Below are 9,427 nucleotides of genomic sequence, written 5' to 3' on the forward strand. Positions count from 1 at the left end.
TGGTTTCAGGTGGCTTTGTACTGCAGTGAGTTGTTAGCAGTATTAGTAGTATTTATTTCAAATATCGAAATGTATTTTTTATCACTACTAGAACTTTAATAAGCATAACCTTATTAAATATTTGAGTATATGCTCGTACACATTTTTTTCGAGCAATTGAACGTTTGTCGATAATTTAAAAAATGAATTTATGTAAAAATATTCGTAAAACGTTCCCTAATCTGTTAAAGGATCACTAAGGGTTTTCTAAATTTCGGGAAAGAGGTCCTTGGGAATATACATATTTCAATGAGTAATTAAATGGTGAATATATTTTCGTTCATATTTTATTTTATAACACTCTAAACGCTTTTTTGGTAATTACGGAAATATTTTAGTGTATACACAAGGTATACATAGAGTAATGTGCGTCAAATCAACCAAGTTTTTTGGCAAATGGTAAAGGGCTAAATGGTTCGATAATCTGCCAAACGATTACTAATAGCCACAGCAAAGGTATACATAGAGTCATGTTCGTCACATTAACCAAGTTTTTTCGAAAATGGTAAATTGCAAAATGGTTCAATGATCTGCCAAACGATCACTAATAGTCACGTCAAAGGTATACATAGATTAATTTTCGTCACATCAACCAAGTTTTTTGGCAAATGGTAAATTGCAAAATGGTTCAATAGTCTGCCAAACGATCACTAATAGCCAGAGGAAAGGTATACATAGAGTAATGTGCGTCACATCAGCTAAGTTTTTTGGCAAATGGTAAATGGCAAAATGGTTCAGTAATTCGCCAAACGATCACTAATAGCCACAGCAAAGGTATACATAGAGTATACCTTTGGTTGATGTGTGTCACATCAACCAAGTTTTTTGGCAAATGGTTAATGGCAAATTGGTTCAATAATCTTCCAAACGATCACTAATAGCCTCAGTGAAGGCATACATAGAGTAATGTGCGTCACATTAACCAAGTTTTTTGGCAAATGGTAAATTACAAAATGCTTCAATGATCTGCCAAATGGTCACCAATAGCCACAGCAAAGGTATACTTAAAGTAATGTCCGTCACATTAACAAAGTTTTTTGGCAAATAGTAAATTGCAAAATGGTTCAATGATCTGCCAAATGATCACCAATAGCCACAGCAAAGGTATACATAGAGTAATGTTCGTTACATTAACCAAGATGATAAATGGCAAAATGGTTCAGTAATCTGCCAAACGATCACTAATAGCCACAGCAAAGGCATACGTAGAGTAATGTGCGTCACATCAATCAATTTTTTTGGCAAATGGTAAATAGCAAAATGGTTCAATAATCATCCCAACGATCACTAATAGCCTCAGCAAAGGTATACATAGAGTAATGTGCGTCACATCAACCAAGTTTTTTGGCAAATGATAAATTGCCAAATGGTTCAGTAATCTACCAAATGATCACTAATAGCCACAGCAAAGGTATATGTAGAGTAATGTGCGTCACATCAACCAAGTTTTTTGGCAAATGGTAAATGGCAAAATGGTTCAATAATCTTCCAAACGATCACTAATAGCCTCAGCAAAGGTATACATAGAGTAATGTGTGTCACATCAACCAAGTTTTTTGGCAAATGATAAATTGCCAAATGGTTCAGTAATCTACCAAACGATCACTAATAGCCACAGCAAAGGTATATGTAGAGTAATGTGCGTCACATCAACCAAGTTTTTTGGCAAATGGTAAATGGCAAAATGGTTCAATAATCTTCCAAACGATCACTAATAGCCTCAGCAAAGGTATACATAGAGTAACTTGCGTTTCTACCTTCTCCATTAAAGAGTGTCATATCTCATGTTGTGAATTTCAACTTGACTCAGAGAGTGACAACACTGTTCTTGATCTGTAATGAAACTGTTTTTCTATGTCCACACGGAGATTATCAGCTTAGCATGAGCGAGATAAACGGTATATCTATGCAGGTATATTTTTATTAAACATTTAGTATTTTGTGGTGATTAGACTAGGTATTTTATATAAAGGGTCCTGGATGGCATGCTTTCCATAATTCTCTGTTGCAGTTTCCGTAATTTTGTTACTAAAACACTATATTTTCATCATATTTTAGCAGGCACGTACGCAGGAATTTTTTATGGGGGGCCAAAACCTTCGAAACAGCAGATGTAAAGTAGTACTTTTTTATTTAGTAATGTAAAAAGTACGAATATCGGAAAATGCAGATTAACTTTAATCTGTAGTATTGTAGAAGATGGGGGGATGAAGACTGAAGCATCAAAAGTACGTTTTATGCTCAGGTTATGTTCATAGCGATTTTGAACCAGATTAATCTATTATGTCCCACTGAAAGGGAAACTTTAGGGTTAACAGTGCAATATGGCTGCTGCTGGGGTAGTTCTTCTATTGCAAAAACGTACTTGGATTAATAATTGAGCAGTGACTTGACCGAATAATTGCATGCTGTAAAATCCCCCAGAAAAGGCTTCACAGCTGCCACTTCACATATGGGCTGCAGTGGCAGCTAGCAACCTCTTAGGAACATTTCTTTCAAAATCCTTCTGGAATAACCAGGATCCAGGACCAATTCCGTATGTAATTTCAGTTTTAAAGCAGTGGATTAGAAATATTTGTCTAGTAAGATACCTTTTCTTATGTTACTAAGTTTATAATTCGTTTTGGCCAATATGGTTTCAAATTTCAATTTACCCTTTTTGCTCTTGACATTTCCAAAGTAGTGTTTACTAAGCTTCAATTTTTTTTTTAACTATAATAAAGAACGAATATAGACTTTTAAAAAAGACACTTAGATAAAGCTATAGGAAGGGTTTATATAGTTCACTATTAATTGTGACTATGTAGGTTTCATCCGACATATCCGAAGCCTAAAAAAAATATTAAGGCAAATGGAAACAAAAAATTCAAGATAGTAAAACCCCAAGCCCTCCCCCACGCGTAAGTTGTTATGCGCCATTGCAGTTGTGTCCCTGTGTCCCACCTGTGAATATTGAAAGATATATATATATATATATATATATATATATATATATATATATATATATATATATATATATATATATATATGTTATATATATATATATACATATATATATATATGAAGCGCCACCCCAACAGCTAGTTTTTATATATATAGAAGTTTTTATATATATAGAAAAAAGGTAAAGATATCAACTTTTTCTCCACTGTGCCAAAGAAAGGCTCAAAAAAAATATTTTGAACAGTAAAAGTTGTTTAAAGATTAAATTTGTTCCGCCTCATTGGGACACAACAATCCGGAAATACCGTTTCGATAGCCTAAAGAAGTTAGGATTTTAAATTTCCCCTCTTTGTTGTTAAGAAATGAAGATTTTTGCCTCCCAGTTGCCTTTTGTGGTAATACGGACAGATTCCTTTGAAAAATCAAAATTTAATTAAATACTTTAAGGCAGTATACGTCATCATTAAAATCTGATAGAGACCACACAAAGTAACTGAAACTTTGTTTCAGACTTGTCTGCAAAATGAAATAGTATTAACAATTAAAAACTTATAAATAACTGAACTGTTGAAAACCAATTACAAAAAAAAAATACCTTTCATACCACCGCCAACCCGAACAAGCAGTCCCAGCCCTAAATCCATCACTACGTAAGGGTGGGCGCGCCCCCACCCGAATCCACCAGTGGCTGTAGAGCACCATCTGGGAGGGGATAAGTTTGTCGTTTTTTTCTATTTTTTTCGTTGAAAATATCCCTAAAAAGATATTTTAATAAGATACTTTTTACAAACATGTTTTTCAAATCTAAGGGACGCAGGCAAACCCCACCTCCCAAAATTGACGTCACTGATAATTTAATATGTCTAACATTACTCTATACAAACGTTTTCATTTTGAATAAAGAAAGAAAACTAAAACAGTTTTTTGTTTATAATGTAGCAAAATAAACAAATAAATCAAATGTTGTAGGAAAAAGTGATTCGCGTGAAACCCTTGGCACCTTTTACCTTTCCATGTTTATCTGGTGAAAACTTTTCTGTATCGGAATGGAGAAAACGAAAGCCACCTATATCTTTGGGGCACCAACAATCATCAAATTCAAGAAAATTTTTGTCTACTGTCACAAGATCTAAACCCTGAAGAGATAAAAGTCTCGTATAAGAACTAATTAGTCAAATCGTAAATTCATAAACAATTTATTGTGTAAAAACCCGTAGTTTTTTGTTATTTCTAATTCTAAAAGTCAAAACTTAAAGCGAGCATCAATTGGCATATTCAAGAGTAGGGGTCCCAACCAGAGAATCTTCTCTTGAGGCTAGTGTGAGGCAAAAATTGGAGCGCATCTATTCGGTGGAATGTATTCTCGGCAATTTGCGATTTGTATTTCTCCCATAACTCTGTAGGAGATGAAAGAGAGCAACTTTTGCCGGAAGACAAGGGCCGTAATGTCATGTCTATGAACCGGCGACTGTCCAGGATATAAAAGCTACTGTATCTAATCCCAAGATGGTTATATATAAATGTAATAAATGAAGAATCATTAATCTATAGGCATGATATTTCATTGCGCCGTATATCTTATCAATTTCTTTGTTAGTGGCTGGTTTTATCAATTTAATATTAAAGTAACAGCCGTCGGCTCCATCCCAAAAAATGATAGGATATTGTAGGGCATCGTAGCATCGATGAGTTTAAGCAATTCTTGTCAACTGATTGTTTTGCGTAAGAACTGATCACCGACCATAACGATTGCCACTTCGTTGATAGCTGCGTATCAATAGGCATCAATTTGATTGTTTTTTTGAACAGAAGCACTAAATTATTATTTTATTGGAAAAGATGTTGCAACTGGGAAACGATAGTCATGTCAACGTCGTTTTTTTATCATCGGTATCACTTTCAAGTTGTTTGGTTTGTTTTACCTTGGCTTGTCTTTCGTCACTATGAAATAGATATAGCCAAACCTATGTTTTTAACTAAAATCTGGTAGGCATTGATGACCTTATCCAAGTCAAAATCCCAAACCCAATCATCATCGCTATCATTTTTAGTTTTGATACGTGTCCCGGTCTGCAACATACGACAATAGATCAATTGTGTTGTTACTTTGTTCACGATCCCATAAAGTGATAGCCATCGGCTCCATCCCAAAAAATGATAGGATATTGTAGGGCATTGCAGCATCGATGAGTTTAAGCAATTCTTGTCAACTGATTGTTTCGCCTATAAAGAATATTATCTCGAGGCAAGAACTGATCACTGACCATAACAATTGCCACTTCGTCGATAGTTGGAGCATTGTATCTACGCACATGATCGCCAGTAGGCGTTTTATCAGCGGAAATAACAATTTTACGCGTATCAGTTGCATCAAATCGATAGCTGTTTTGAACAGATGCAATAAATCATTATTTTCGTGGAAAAGAAGTTGCAATTCGGAAACGATAGTCCTTTCAACGTCGGGAAACATTTCGCAACGTGCATGTTTGTTTTGATGATGACGTCATCAAAGGTATTTAAGAAATTCGTTCAAAGACAAATTTTTAATTATAAGAAGATCGTGGACGGAAAAATGTTTAATTGTTAAATGACCTACAATGAAGAACCTATAATAGCAACAGCCGAGGAAGCTGCTCAAAGAGTCTATGCCAAAAAACTTGCTGCTGATAGAGAAAGTAAGAAAAAAAGCGTGCCGAGGAATCACAAGAACAGCAAGAAAACAGGCTTGCGGCTGATAGAGAAAGTAAGAACAGAAAGTGTGCCGAGGAATCACAAGAGCAACGTGAAAACAGGCTTGCGGCTTCAAGAGATTCTTTTGATGTAGCTATTGATATCAAAATTCAATTTTTTTTTATTTTTGGTTACTATTGAGCCGGGTCGCTCCTTACTACAGTTCGTTACCACGAACTGTTTGATAACTACATCCAATAAGCCTTTCCTCTGTTCATCAAGATACTTATTGAAATGTTTCTTATTATTTGAAACTATATCTTTTAGAAATCTCAAATCATTTAAGTATCTTTGATTTATTATCTATCTAGTCTTTTCCATATTCAATAGCTCTATATTTAAATAATCCCAGTCAATGTTTAATCATTGTCTTATACATGGAAAGACCTTCATCTTTTATATTTTTTATGAACGTCCTAAATGATTAAGAATTAACGATCTTTTTAAAGAAACTACCAATCCCGCTACCATACTGTCTTGTATATAATAATTGTTTCTTATTGATCAATATTTATTATAAAAATTGATAAATAATCTCATTAAACTTTTTTCAAATCCAAAACATATTTAATATTCTCTCCATTCAGATCAATTAATCCACGTAATTGATGAGTTATAGTCATTTTTAGGGCGTTGATATATTCTATTTTATTTATTGTAATATATTGTCTTTGCATACGAACTTCAGAGGGTAGTGTTCAGAGGGTAGCTGCTTATGAAGCAAAACTCCAGATCATATCAAATTCACTCATTTTCAAATCCTAAAATAAAACATAAATCACTATTAAACCGAAATTTATAATTCTCCGTCAAATTTAATTGTTGCTAGATTTGATGATATACTGATTGGACATTGATTTAAGGTTGAATCGAAATAATGAGTTAGGAAATAATTTAAACCCTCTTCATCATCCAGCCCATTGGGAATAACAGCCTTATCCCATTCATCCTTATTTTTTATCTTTTAGAGATCATCCATCATCTCTTTAATTATAATCTATTCAATCTTTTCCTATTTCAATCGGTCTATTTTTGAATAATCCCAATCAAGGTTTAATCATTGTGCTATACATGGAATGAGCCTTATAATTTTTATGAACGTCTTGAATAATTGAGAATTGACGACATTTTTTCAGAGAAACTACCAATCCCGCTACCATACACTCTATCCCCAGTATCCCGGTCGTAATTTGTGTCCCAGTGTCCCAGTCTGTAATTTCTCTTTGAGCGTCCCAGTCGTCATTTATATTCCCTGTGTACCGGTGTTCCGGTCGTCATTTGTGTCCCGGTGTCTCGGTCTGTAATTTATCTTAGAGTGTCCCGGTTGTCATTTATATCTCCCGGTCGTAATTTGTGTCCCAGTGTCCCAGTCTGTAATTTCTCTTTGAGTGTCCCAGTCGTCATTTACATTCCCTTTGTCCCGGTTTTTAGTTTTCTTTTTCTCCTTTATTTTTCAGTTTTTTTCCTTTTTTTTAGTTTTTTTTCTTTTTAAGTTTATAGTTTTTTTTTAGTTTTTTTATTAGTTTTTAGTTGTTTTTTTCTTTCAGTTTTTTTGTAGTTTTTAGCTTTTCCTTAGTTTTTTTTTATATTTTTTTTTCTTTTTTAGTTTTTTACCTTTTTTTTTATTTTTTTAGTATTTTAGCTTTTCAGTTTTTTTTAGTGTTTTCTTTTTACTTTTGTTTTATAGTTTTTACCTTTTTTAGTTTTTTTCCTTCTTTTGTATTAATGCCAAAGCCAAGTTTCGAACCTATAACCTCTCGGACCTGGAACATAACACTTTACCAACTCAGCTACTTCGGCTTTAATATATTCGTTTTTGAATTGGTATATGATGAAATAATTCAGACGTTATATAATGACGTCACTTGACAGACAGACAGACAGAAGGACAACTTATCTATTCTATATATATACTAGCTGGACATTTTCCTCTAGGCCTCTAGGTTGCCGATATTCAAATAGATTTAATAGATTCAGCAGTGAAAGTTTGATTCTAGATTCAAATAGATTTAATAGATTCAGCAGTGAAAGTTTGATTCGTCATTCAATTAGATTTAATTATTGATTCTAGCTAGTCTATCTACTATTGATTCTAGCTGGTCTAGAATCAACAGTAAGTTTTTAAAATCAATTAGAATACAAGAAAGTTTGATTCTAGCTAGTCTATCTACTATTTCTATGAGTCATATGCAAGACGTCATTCGCTGTATCCTTTTCATCTTTTCATCTAATTGATTTTAAAAACTTACTATTGATTCTAGACCAGCTAGAATCAATAGTAGATATTATATCTACTATTATATCTACTCCCCCCAAGCCCCCCCGCGCGCGTAAGTCGTTACGCGCCATATTAGTTACGCGCCATTGTAGTTGTGTCCCTGTGTCCCACCTGTGAATAGAGATAGATATAAATATATGTTTTTAACTACGTAAAACATGTGAATATACAACATTCTTCGCTGTCCCATTGTCTGTGCATATAAATAGATTGTCAGGTTTACTGACTCTTGAACATGCAACATATAATTGTTCATGGGAAAAACAATCCGTATTCAGATCTATACCTCATTATTCTAATGATGTGTCCCTGTGTCCCGGTCGTCATTTATATTCCCTGTGTCCCGGTCGTCGTTTGTGTCCCGGTGTACCAGTTTGTACTGTAATTTCTATTCGAACAATCCCTGTGTCCCGGTCGTCATTTATATATCCCGCCTGTGCCCCCGGCGTCCCCGTTGTAGTTGTGTCCCTGTGTCTCGGTCGTCATTTATATTCCCTGTGTCCCGGTCGTGATTTGTGTCCGGGTGTCTCAGTCTGTAATTTCTCTTTGAGGTTCCCGGTCGTCACTTATATTCCCTCTGTCTCGGTCGTCATTTGTGTCCCGGTCTGTAATTTCTCTTTGAGTGTTTTTTCTTTTTAGTTTTTTTTTTAGTTTTTTACCTTTTTTCTTTTTTCAGTTTTCTTTTTCTTCTTTATTTTTCAGCGTCACTATGAAGTACATATCGACGAACCTTTGTTTTTTTAACTTAAATCTGGTAGGCATTGATGACCTTATCCAAGTCAAAATCCCAAACCCAATCATCCTTGCTATCATTTTCAGTTTTGATATGTTTTGACTCTCGCTGTCCAGGTGGATTTTCATCTAACTGCGCGGTTTTGCGTTCTTTAGCCGCAAACCTGTTTTCTTGCTGTTCTTGTGATTCCTCGGAACGCTTTCTTTTCTTACTTTCTCTATCAGCAGCAAGTTTTTTGGCATAAACTCTTTGAGCAGCTTCCTCGGCTGTTGCCATTGTAGGTTCTTCAGTCATTTTACAATTAAACATTTTTCCGTGAACAAATGTCTTAAATACCGTTAATGACGTCACCGTCAAAGCAAAAATGACGACAACTAATTTCATGACGTCAGTCAACACAGAAACATGACGTCACCTGATCCACAGACAGACAGACAACTTATTTTTATATATATAGATAAATATGTTGTCTGTGTTTTATGTCTGTTACACTTTGTCTGTTATGCCAGATTATATCTTCTATATATATATATATATATAAATAAGTTGTATGTATTTTTGTGTTGAGGGTATAAATATAAAAACTGGGAATTGCATAAATATTTCGGAAAATTTTGACAATAGATTAATGTAATTTGAAAACCTTAAAAAAGATACTTAAAATTTGAGGTTTATTATAAATTGTTGAACATTAGCAAGCTTGG

General features: G+C 34.2%; 1 long non-coding RNA gene across 1 annotated transcript in view; it reads right to left on the reverse strand.

Annotated features, from left to right (window-relative positions):
- Positions 1 to 7,722, reverse strand: part of LOC136042139 (uncharacterized) — a 41,625-nt gene extending 33,903 nt beyond the window's left edge. The window contains exon 1 of the long non-coding RNA XR_010621184.1: positions 7,327 to 7,722. This is a non-coding gene — a long non-coding RNA (uncharacterized LOC136042139). The remainder of the gene's footprint in view (positions 1 to 7,326) is intronic.
- Positions 7,723 to 9,427: the final 1,705 nt, after the last annotated feature.

Source organism: Artemia franciscana, unplaced genomic scaffold (assembly GCF_032884065.1).
Source record: "Artemia franciscana unplaced genomic scaffold, ASM3288406v1 PGA_scaffold_683, whole genome shotgun sequence".
Classification (NCBI taxonomy): Eukaryota; Metazoa; Arthropoda; class Branchiopoda; order Anostraca; family Artemiidae; genus Artemia; species Artemia franciscana.